The sequence below is a fragment of the Lissotriton helveticus genome, chromosome 5_1, assembly GCF_964261635.1.
Source record: "Lissotriton helveticus chromosome 5_1, aLisHel1.1, whole genome shotgun sequence".
In the NCBI taxonomy this organism is placed as follows: domain Eukaryota; kingdom Metazoa; phylum Chordata; class Amphibia; order Caudata; family Salamandridae; genus Lissotriton; species Lissotriton helveticus.
In genome coordinates, this window is record NC_136065.1 from 1,008,086,908 (window position 1) to 1,008,099,886 (window position 12,979).

General features: G+C 38.8%; 1 protein-coding gene across 1 annotated transcript in view; it reads left to right on the top strand.

The window, feature by feature from the left end:
• The window catches only part of C5_1H10orf90 (chromosome 5_1 C10orf90 homolog), an 822,168-nt gene that overhangs the window by 333,637 nt on the left and 475,552 nt on the right, over positions 1-12,979 (top strand). The window lies entirely within an intron of this gene.

The following is a 12,979-nucleotide window of genomic DNA, read 5'->3' on the forward strand; positions in this document are numbered from 1 at the left end:
GTGGAAATCTTGACCTTTGAAAAGGCTATCATGAAGGAGGTCAAAGAGCTAGATCCGCACACAATCAAAGTATTCCAAAACACGAGCAATCTGGAACTTAAAGCAATACAAGAATTATCGAATAACAATACCCTTAATATCAAACCAGCTGACAAGGGAGGAGCTATTGTACTACAAGATACCTCTGAATACAGAGAGCAATGTCTACGACTCTTATCTGACACAAGGAATTATGTAATTATCAAAGAAGACCCGACTGAACGGCTAAGAATCTCCATTGGACACTTGATTGAGGAATCATTGGCGAATGACTGGATAAGCAAGAAAGAGACTGAATTTCTAATAAACAACAAACCAGTCACCCCTTACTTCTATACAATCCCCAAGATTCACAAATGCCTGACTAAACCGCCAGGGAGACCTATTGTTTCAGGTATTGGATCTATTCTCGAACCGCTTTCCAAATATGCGGACGCCTTCCTGAGACCATTAGTACAGAAACCAGACACCTACTTGCAAGACACCAAAGCTGTCCTCTGTTTATTGAAAGAACAATCTTATGACCCCACATCCAGCATTTTGATAAGTCTGGATGTTGAGAGTCTATACACCAGCCTCCCCCACAAGGAAACTCTAGAAATCTTAGAGGAAGTCCTTTTTGATTCAGAATGGGATTACAAAACACCAAGACATGTAGTACTGGAATGCAGCCGACTGGCACTTACTGAAAATGTCTTCAGATTCGAAGAAACATTGTATCGTCAACAGCACGGGACGAGTATGGGCAGCACATTTGCGCCGAGCGTAGCAGGTCTATATGTGCACCATCTAGAGAAGATAAAGATCCTACACGATGATAACCCCTACAGACACCACATCAAGTTATGGAAACGTTACATCGATGATGTGTTGGTGCTCTGGGAAGGTGATGAAAATGAGGCACAGGAATTCTTTGATTGGCTAAACCATCAAGACAGTTTCTTGAAATTCATGAACACCATGAGCAGATCACATCTGGTATTTCTGGATCTGAACATACTGGCTGAGAGTGGGCTTCTAAAAACCACTACACACTTTAAACCCACCGCGAGAAACTGTTTGTTGACTTACGATAGTTTTCATCCGCGACACCTGAATCAAAACCTTCCTTTTGGACAATTCCTAAGGTTAAGGAGAAATTGCACCACCAAACACGACTATCTGCTACAAGCTGAGGATCTAAGTAAGAAACTAACAGCAAGGCAATACCCAAAAAAACTTGTAAAAGATGCAAAAAAGCGGGCAGGTAATAATCACAGAGATGCACTGTTAGAACCCAAGGTGCAACAAGCAAAGGAGAACAAACAACCTATCTGCATCACCACATTCAATAAAGTATCCGATCGGGTAACAAAAATAGTGAAAAAACACTGGCCTATCGTCAATAGCGGCGATCTCAACATACCCATCCCTATGTTCAGTCATCGACGGGGGAGAAATCTGAGAGACCAATTGGTCCACACCCGTCCAAAAGTGACTGACACAACGAACAGACTGCAACCCCTTCCTAAAGGTCACTACCCATGTAACAACTGTAGTGTGTGCCATTTAACATCCACAACAAAGACGGTCACTTTTAATAACAATGATACATGGGAACTGAGACAGATGTCTAACTGTAACACCAGTGGAGTAGTATACTTAATCACTTGTAGTTGCAACCTCCATTACATCGGGATGACAACCCGGAAAGTCAGCACCAGAATAGTCGAACATCGGAGTAACATCAGGTGCAAGAGAGCGACAACACGGATGACGAACCATTTCATAGAAATGAACCACACAACAAATGACATGAGGTGGGTGGTTCTCGAAGTCATCAAAACCAAGGAGAATCTGGAAAGAACACTCCATGAACGCGAACAAAGATGGGTGTTCAAACTCCATACTGATTCCCAGGGATTGAATGATGATATTCCGTGGGGGGCCTTTAGTAACTAAGATGGTCTCCTTACATTGACCTTTGCCTTCTGTTTATATGAATCACAATTTTGAAATAACATCTATTGTGATTAATTAACAATTTTTAAAAAATAATCATTCGATGGGAAAAGTCTTTCTTACAAGAAATTGTCCTAAAAACAAATACATCTGTATTAATAACGTTTCCAGTAATCACAAAATCTGATAAAAGTTTTTTTGCTGATTAGGATAATATTAGTTTGTAGTTGAACAATGCTATCATCTGTAAACGTTGTTATTTCAATTCCAGCACATCATTCTGTAATTTAGGCATCACCAGCGTCTCATCTTTAAGGAGACGGCTCATAACTGTAGCGGTCCCGCAATGTACCACCACCAAAGTGTACTTCCTTCTGGTATACCATGAAGACAGTGCTTCTTATTTGACCCAAATTATATTTGAGCAATGCTTGTCCTGGCATAATCTATGACAAGCAAAGAGCCATAACGAGTCAGCACCTTCGGGGACATAAACGCTAACTCACATCTCTCAAAAATCTCTAATCTTCACCCGGTCTCAATATCCTTTATTGTACACAACAAAAGCATACTTCCAAGATGGCCGCTTGTACCACACGGTCTAGCGGTCTCCAGGGATGAACCCGGAAGCCCGCCAAGCTTCTTAACCTCACACGAGCCACCGGACATGCAAGATGCGGTCCCAGGGAGGCGAATGTCAGGTTAGACTGAGCGTTTTTGCAAAATAGGAAGTAAGTAAAGCTCTGGCTATTATGGAAAACGCTACACTTTCTCGTCTCCAAATAATGAAAGTCCGATTATACGATCGGCTGACTTTTAATCGCAGGGTACTTACTCTTTCCCTCTTTCTGCATTACCCAACAGCAGTGTTTCCGCTAAGCAAAAGCGACCCCCTGTGAGATCATGAGGTGTTAATATACACTTAACAAAGTAACTATTGATATTATTATGGTTATGTACCAAATATATGTTTTTATGTGTCTCACGTCCTGGTCACATTAAGTCCCGTCTTGTTTTTATGTGTGAATTCACAAAACACAGCACTGTTTGGTTTGGAGAAACACCAAGCATGGCAGCCTGCACGCACCAATATGGGGCAACCTTCAACCATAGCTCCGCATGTGTGCAGCACGAGAATGTACTATGTGTCCCTCCCCTGAAGCTCCAATGAGAGGTCTGAATGTTATTAATGATATGTTTTCTTTTTCAGCACCATCAACTTGATAAAGACGTATGTATTTCTAATATGAATGCACGTTTTGTTTATTAAGTATTTCATTTAAACACCCATCAGGGTATTTAGGAGTGGCAAATGCAGGGCTGGTCCCTGCATGGTCCTGAAGAAATGCTAGGGGTAGCATGAAACATGTCGACCTTTTAGTTCACTGAATCAACCCAACTCAAGGTTGCTTGACAGTGAAATCAACCCCATTTTTAATATGCCTGCCTAGGAGCAATAATACATTTGTTGAGGCCCACTAAGCACGGTATTTTTAATTCACTCACACCCACTCCACCACACACTTTCTTTACATTACACATAGTCTCTCACACTTCAGTGCTCCCACGTAGTCGTGTGTCGCAGCACGCCCCTTTTCGTAGAGAACTGGGATGGCCCCAATGATGAAGCATGTCACCGTGGGGCAACCCCGGTGAGTGAGGGGACACTAGAAAGAAATTTTTCTTTCTTAAAGGGTATAACTGATTAAGTGGGTCAGATACCTACATCCGAGCTAGGTCCCGAGAACCCACGTAGGTGTTCTCACTTTTGTATTGAATCTGTTGGAGGATGACCTAGTCTCTTAGACCTCCTTCTCCCTCTATCTAACCCTCATTTGTTGAATTGCAAGTAATTATGTCCACTGAGGCACTCACAATAAAATTGTCATTATCTGAATTGGAGTAGTTGAGGTTATAAGGCTTTTTTTTATTGATCCTAGTTGAAGTGAGACTATTAAATATTGTATTTATTCCAGACAGGAATTAAGAGGAAGAATTCCAATTTTATATTTTGATAATAGGTCAAGATTGCATGTTTATCCTTTACAATGCCTTTTTATAAGACTGTTGCAACAATAATATGGCTAATTAATGAGAACTTGCTGGTAATGTTTCAATAATATTTTTTTAAGTCTTGCTTAGAGACCAAATACAAGGAAAACCAAAATAAAAAATATCTCTTCATCCCATCTAACTATTTTGCTAAAAAAGTTTAACATTATTTGAATGCTTATGCATGATTCAAGGACAGAAATGTAAGTCGGTCACATCACTCTTGCATTTGTATTGTAACCTTTCCTTCCCAACATGCACCACCAAATACCAAAGACAATTGTAGATCAATTGATTTAAAACGATTTTACTGTGAGTAGGTGTTACTTGCTTTTGAAATGCCCTCAATTTCATTGATTAGTTTATACCTTGGAAAGAGAATTAGGAATCAGACCTTGGTGCACTGGATACAAAGTCTGTAATTAATTTCCTTCTTCCACGAAAAAAATAATAATATCCACCACTATGTACAATTTCAATGCAGCAAGTAGGATTTCAGCTTGTCTGGGTTGTAAAAAAGCTTCATTAAATGTCAGTCAGGACCATTTACAATAGGCTGCATTCATGTTTTAAATATAAACTCTAAATTTCAGGGAAAACGAAGTGTGCATTTTAGATAGAGAGGCGGCCTCAGAGATGTGTGCATGAAAGCGCATGAAAGGTTTTTGGGTGTTTTCATTGTGACTAATTGATACATTTAACAAATTACTTTTATGATAATTAGAAATGGCAAGTGAAGAGCTGTGTAAGATTTGTATTACATTCTAATTCAAAATAAAAGCATTACATTATAAAGTGCATTCAGAACTAATATAAAAAGAAGTAGTTAAATTGGTAAATGTTGTACACATTATGCGGCCTATTCTGTTGCATACTCTTTGTAGTTTTTCCCATACACATCTACAATGGGAATAAAAAAGGGAATATTCATTTACAGTTAGTACAAATAATATGGACTGTGTCCTCTTTGCACTTTTACTAAGAGGGAGTTGGACGTTTTGGGGCTGATTAACAGTGTTATGTATTATGTATTAGTACCTAAAAAAGTACTCTTGTATTAGCACTTATCGTACTCAAAAATTCTGTTAAGAATCACCCTTAAGTCTATATTTTTAACAATTATTTACACATCTTTCATTTTCCTATCTGGCAAGGGCAACTGAACCTCTCAATTCAGTGCATACATGTAGTGCCATTGAGTTGGATAACATTATTAGCTACATTTATAAACACTTTGAGCAAATTAGACTCTGACATACACTTTACAAAAAATCCTTGAAGTAGTCACTGAATCTTATGAACTAGCATAGGCTTTATTTGCCTGAATTTAGCAAGCAAACTACTAAGATACATGAATTGCATCCTTCGGTTGTTTACAAATTTGGACACTTGTCAAACTATGGAGCTGTAAATCATGCTAATGTTTATAGTTTACATTATTTTAACTATGCGTAAAACTCTAAATATTTTTGTATCATCATGGATTCGCAATGTATTTTAGGTACTTTTATGATCTATTCTCAATTAGACTGAATAAATACTTTGAACTGAACTGAACTACTAAAATACAATTGTAAGTATGTATGTAATTAGTTTTTATACTTTTATTTTGATGATCACACAAATGAACAACAACAACTTGAATGTAGAAACAGATGTCTCATATGGTTAGATAAATGCTTGAATATCTTATTCTTATATTTAGTAATATGCAATCCATACAATATGCAATAACAAGTATATACGCACAACTATTGGTGTAATAACAATAAGCATTTCTCTCTAAGTTTAGAAGAATATTTAAAGTCCCTAAGTTTCAATTTGTACTGCAGCTATCCATCACAAAAATCATACCAATCTTTTTACAGGCTTACAAGCTTAGAAATTGTACATCCATTATTCTACTATATCTCTTCAAGTAGATTAAGTGTGCATCTAGCTCACGAAAGAGGGTGAGGTGTAGCATAGCGGCTAAAGCGACTGACTCCAGAGGGCGGGGCTCATGGTTTGATCCGCAGTGCCGGCAGCAGCTCAGCTCAGCATCATGTGAATCTGGGCAATAGCTCAATTGATCTTCCAAAGGGCCCCAGCGGCTAGGTACCCTTAGGGGTGATAGGTTGCGCTTTGCAAATATGAGATTTCGATTTAGACAGCTAAGTGTCAAAGACTACAAACATGTTTCTATGAAAACCTATTCCGTGTACGAGGTAATAAAATCATTACACATTTATTGACACTTATGTGAAATAGGAGTTGGCGGGCACAACCCAGCCCACAGCAGTTGGTTGGGAAACCTCAGACAAACAGGTGGCATTTAAACCGCTGGATTATGACTTCATCGCCAGACTGGTGGTGTGCCTGCTGTGGTCTTACGGCAGTGGCATGCTTTGGCTCATCTACAGAGGTAGAGGGTAATACCACGGCACTGTAGCTCCTCCAATGTCATGTGCGCACTGCTGCCATGCACCATGTTCTGCATGGTGCACAATGCACGCACAACACTGGAAGCATAGGGGGGGTCAACATGTGCCCCCAGCCGCTATACCCACTGGGTTGAATCACCCTGGAGTCCTGTTTAGGGCTCCTTACCTTCCTTCCCACCTACCTTTTCATGGCAGAGTCCCCACCATGAAAAGGTTGGCGGGAAGGAAGATCGCAATCCATCAACTGCCGTTTTGCCCACCCCTGCTCCCACAAGACCCAAGATCTTGGCTTTGGTGGCGGTTTGCGGCAGTGTTACGGCGGTCTCACCACCCACAACCTAATTCGGCGGTAAGACTGCCAAAAAGCTACTGTAGTCCCATGACCACCAACTACTAAATTAGGATCAGTCTCTTTTCAATTGCTAGAAATTTTTGTATCCAAAGTTTTTGTGATATAATAATTTCTAAATTCTTGGTAACATGATTATATTATTAGGATCTTGTTTCTGGTCAGTTGCTTACCAGTGACCATTCAGATTTGCAGCAGAATGTTAATACAGAATGTATTTATGTTAGGGCAAGCACGTAACTTATGACTTATTGAGATGTAATTTTTTTTTACAAAATACCAGTATAAATGTAATGATATCTGCAAATTATACATAAGTACTGGGCATGTATTTTTTGCGGTTTTAGTTAGTATTGAACATCAATATTAACTCTAGTAATTACTCTAGTAATGTCTTTCAGGAAATCGGACAAAGTACATTCTAGAATATCTGTTTGCATTTTATTTGGGCAATGTAGAGGACATTACTAATACTTAAATATAAGTAGTTTGTCTTCTGTAGGTGCATTAAGAAACAAGATACTTTCAAATGTCCACTTTCAGAGGTTGTCTTCACCGTTTTACTCTTGAAAGTCTGCCAAAAACTTCCAGACAGTCAAATAATTCCATATCTCGAGTGAGAAGGGTTATCTCTGAATCTAATATCTTTGAATGACATTAAGTATCCTCCACACATTATTCAATGTACTGTCATAATGTGTGCCAATGTCCAGTTTTCCTTTTGGAATGTTTATACATTTTTGCTCCATATGTGTTATCGTGTGCCTCCATTTCAAAATTCTTATCTTTACAAACTTCCAGACCATATTTTAGTTTTACCAACTACTTTGGCTTTGATTACCATTTCTGTATTATTCTCTTCTGTAGAGTGTAATTGCAGATGTACCCATTTTGAATGATTAGTTTTTTTTGTCAAGAATGATTCCTGCTTGGACTAATATTTGGGATCTCCATTGACTCCTTATATTTTGTAAACCATATCCACCAATCATTATTTGGATATCCAGTTTTTGAACAGAAAACTTAGTTTTTTTCATTCCACATGAACTCTTTCAATATTTCATTAATTTCTGTAAATAGTCCTTTTGAAATTTAAATGTGGCTATTGCTTTAAGTGTGAAGTAGCTTAGACATCATATTCATCTTTATAATTCTTATTGTCTCATCAAATCCCCAGAGTTAGTGTTTTTCACCTGTCTTATGTCCTTTCATCTGGCACATTAAGGGTTTTAATTTTAATTAGATCAGATTTTATTGTTTTGTCCAAATTTGCGTGCCAAGATTGCACATTGAATATTTCATTACCTTCTTGCCACTATTCGTTTTAGCTGTCTTTTCTAACTCCAAATATCAACTTAATTTATATCTGCTCTTGTTAACTCTATATCATGAAAAACTACCTAAATCACTGACCACATTAAAACATTTTGGGTTGGGAAACAATAACATTAGTCTCTAATAAGGGCATAGCATGAGCATATTAAATTACTTCATATTCCTTTGAGAAGAATTTGAGAACATTATAGTTGTCTTCTCTTCTAAGTGTCTCAGTTAAAACTTCAATTGCTGTAATAAAACGAAAAGTGCAGGAAGTGCAGCTTTGTTTTGTTCCTTTCTCTACTGGAATGACCAAAGACAAGATGACATTAGCTAACACTTTTGCTTTGCAGCCCTTTTATGAACACTAGAAGTTAGTACCTCACCTAGGTTCATTCTTTCCATTATCAAGAAAAGGCTCTCCTAGAACACGTTGCCAGATGGATTTTCTGCAACAAGACCTATTACCTCCCCAGGGATGTTGTCCTTCAGCCATAATCTCTACAGGTCTGATAGAAGTGTTTGTTTATAAGGCTCTTTATAAGTCTTTACATGCAGTGGTCCAAATAAATGTGGGAAGATCTACATCAATATTTAATAAAGATATTGAATCAGAGTTTAAGAACATAGAGCCTTATTACGATGGCAGCGCAGTGGGATTGGGACCCCGGACAAGTGGTGGTCCCACCCACCCCGTTTAGGGGGTCGGAAACATGGCTTTTTCTATTGTGGGTTCTGCTGTGGCCCAAAAAAGGGTTGCAGCATAAGTCGCAGTAGATAAAGTCATGTTTGTAAACATACATGCACCATGTGCTAGGCACCATGTGGTGCCTGGCACACAGTGCATGGATATTTAGGGGGCACCACATAATGGTGGCCCACGGGGCCCTGCTAGGGGCTCCTAAACTCCCTTTTCGACAACCTTTCAATGGCAGTGGGACTGCCATGAAAAGGCAGTCGGAAATGGTCATCGTAATCCCTACAGCTATGCCTGTGCAGGCACCACCTTAATTGTAGGCACTACTGTCCTAATGCTTCTCCGACGGGCTCCTTGAGCCTGTCAGAGGTGGCAGTCTTTCTCCTGCCCTATGTGCTCCAACCGCTGGTATTGTAATCTGGCGGTCTGATCATAATGAGGGCCATAGTTGGTAAATCTAAGTGTTCTGTAAAAGGACGGTTGTAAAACTAGCAGTTTGACAAATTGCATTGAAATGTTGCCTCATTGTTTTATATAACAATTTTTCTTAATTGTTAATGGTAATTTAGCACTCACCTCTGCTACAGCATTGTATCTTTTTTCTTGTTTGCACCTTTTGGTGAGAAATATCTTTAAAAAGTTGTCTTTTCACTCCTTTCTGCCAACATTTTTAATGGAACACTACTGATTTAATAGTGAGAGGTACAGTTGCAAGATGGAGATTGCTATACACATTAGCAACAGTGATTAGTGAAAGGGTATGTGTGTAGAGAACAGTTTGCACATCTGCTGAGGGTCTTTTTAGTACAAGTACTTATGTGGGTAATATAGGGCATGAGCACGAGCAAAGGTTTTCTCCTATTCAAATGAGGGAACACCTGCAAAGTGTCCCCCGACAATGTGTGTTATGTAAAGTTTATACAAATATCTGCAGTCCCTTCATGAATTCACAAGAAACCTGATATGTTCCCAGACCTCTATGTTTAAGAGAAATTATTACACAGCCAGCAACGTTTTGCATCACTTGACAGCAGTTCAGCTGGTAATCAGGAAGTTGATATCAGATGGCTTTAGCAAGAGGCAACTTGGAGGTACTCAAGAGAAAGCCATAATATGAAGGATAGTGAAAGGATTCAAAGGTAGGCTAAACTTCAGTTGCTGCAGGAGGCAAAAGCCTGTTTCAGTTCTACTTTAGGAGCCTATACGCAGGTTTCCTTCAGACTATCCCTCATGTTTTCATTTCTTTGTTGGGGAACTGGATCAAGACTGTACACGCGGATGTGTGTTCTCATTAGTAACACTCCTACCAGATAGTTTTTTGTTGTAAATCTCTTCAAGCACTGTTTTCCCATCTGTCGCCAATGTTTACCCATCATTCGCAACTCTGCAACAGTTTCAATTTATTAGGATCAGTTTGAGATTGGAGACGCACATTTCATTCGAAGACAGGCATTGCTTAAAAGCATTGACTAGTTCAACAGACTGCTTAGCTGAAAATGAAAACTAGATTTAGTTCTGAGCATAAAATAGGACTGCTAATATCAAAAAGTCGAATGCCCATGTTCACTTTATTTCAATTCTTGGAATCATGAAGTTATTGGCTTTTGAGAAATAATTTGTTCTAAACTTGATGTCTGTTCCACAGATGGCTACTTGACTAATATCTAAGGTCGATGAATGTCAAATATGCTGAAAAAATACCAGGAGAAAAGAAAGAACTTTGCAAACAAGCTCAGACAAACAAAGAGCAGGTTCAGCAAATATTTGTTGGATTAGATGTATCTTCTGCACATTTTATTTGGACGTGTATCAGTGGACACGGAAATGTTTACAGCAGTAGTACTTTAAGACATACAACAAAGTAGGCACTGGCATCTGTGGCATTTTGAAAGAGTTGACAGATACCTTAGTAGATGAGATCAGAAAAAGAATGTCTCAAAGTTAACATTCATTCTTACTTCATATGAATCAAGGTAAGAAACAAATATTGACAAAAATGCACATTGTTACCAATGACGTTAGGTGTCCTAAACGATAAATACGTGCATAACTTCCTATATTCCTAAATGTCTCTTTCCTAGACTTTCCCCTACTTTCTTATTAAAAGACTTCATGACCATGTATACATTTGGGACAGTGAATGCAAAAATTTAGACAGAAAGACTTTCTGATACCTGTGTTTAACAGCAGTTAAGACAAACCTTTATCACATAGTATACTCGTCTTCGTCCCCGCGCCTTTCTTGTAGTCTCTGTTTGCACCCCAGCCATACCACGCTTTACATATTTTTGACCATTTGAAAGTGCATGCATGACCGGGTTTTTTCCACTGTCAGGTGTCATGAAATACAATATAAAGGATGCATTGCAATACAATGCACTACCATACCCCCGTCAGGTGGCAGTTGTATGTATTTTTCAGACATTTTGAAATGTGTACCTATAATACAACAAATCGTATACAAAGATTCATTTTTCGTCCCTTTTCCTGAACTGAAGTTTGTATGTGGCTTAGAGCCATACCAACTTTTTAACCGGTGTTGTGAACATACGTATTGTCCATTGCTATTGACACAATTTCGTGTTTCTGCTTATAAAGCCTTACTCTTTGCATCCTAACATGTTACTAATTCTAGGGGTGACATAAAGTTTGTTCACATTTAAATTATACACAATTATAAATTGTTTTCTTTCCAGTGTTAAATTTTGTTAAAAATAGCCCAATGCGTAAACTATCTGTGAGCTTTATGATTCAAAAGATGTGATTTTGTACGTGTCTGTATTTAATTTTAGTTACCACCGTCCTTGATGACAGTTGGATGTTCTCAAATACTGTCTTTGCTATCAATGTGATACCCTATTTTAGTGCCCTGGTAAAATTTTACTTACAGACATTCAAAATACCCAAAATATGTGGTATTGTTACATTGAGAAATTCTAATCCTGGTTTAAATTTAACCGAAAGACATTTGTTGTGCTCTTCCCCTGATGTAATTTCAGTTTACCATCATGTACTCCCCATCATCATGTTCTAAACACGTTTTTCTCATTCTCTTTTATCTCAAGTTTAGTTGACGTGCTGTGGAGTATTTATGAAGATAAGTTGTGTACAGAATTACGATGTAAAACTAGCCTCAGTCACTGGTTACCCTATTTTAATGCTCATGGTTGTGCATTTTATATAATGAAGCAGTAGTAGAGGTATAAGTTAGGTCTGTATTTTAATGCATTAACACAAGGCTAAGCTGTTGACTTTGGCGATGCTTGTAGAAGCATGGACTGCCATTTTTTTACAGTTTTAGCGTTCTCTATTATTAGTCTGCCAGCTCAAGATCCATTTAGAAGTCACATGTCAGCCATGTTGGAAGGCTAAACCAACAGTAATATATGCCAAAGTGATTAAAAAATGGTTGCCTGTGCTAGCTTTGGCATCATTCATCATTGGTTTAACATTCTAAGGTGGTGGACAAATTTAAAACCAATGAGTTGGCCATTTTGGAATAGTAAACCAATGGTTAAATATGAAGATTTATTTAAAAGCAGTACGTTGACCATGTTGGAAAGATACACCAACAGTAAAATATGCAGATGCAGTCAAACTAAATATGCTTACCATGTTGGATGAGTAAACCCATGATAAAGTATGCCAAAAAAACATTGAAAGGTGGCCAACTGTGTATGTGCAAGCACAGTCGACCATCTTTCTATGGTTTCAGGGGCGGCTCCTCCACTAGGGCGGAGGAGAGTCACCCCACTGCTTTCTCCCAGTGTGAGAAGCCGAAACATAAAATGGTAATAACTTTCAGTTATTACAAATGTATGCTTGGTTGCGGGTTTCTACTCTGTGAGCAGGGCAGGGGAGGAGTGGTGTGCCTGCCAACTCCGGAGTGCACATAGACTGTTTGGTCAGCTCCCTGCCTCCGCCCAAAACAGTCATACATACTGCTTCTCCATGCAGGCTGCATGGCCACCCCATAAGCCCCGCTCGCAGCGTTGTGATTAGGTTTGGGGAGGGTGCCTGGCTGCCTACTTCAGCTTCCTGTTCCTGTTGGAGGCAGGGGAGCAGGAAAGCAGGAGCAGAGAAGATGCAGGACCCAGATGGTGGAACAGTAAGTTTAATTTTAATTTCAATGTTATTAAATTACCCCCCCCAGGTGCCCAC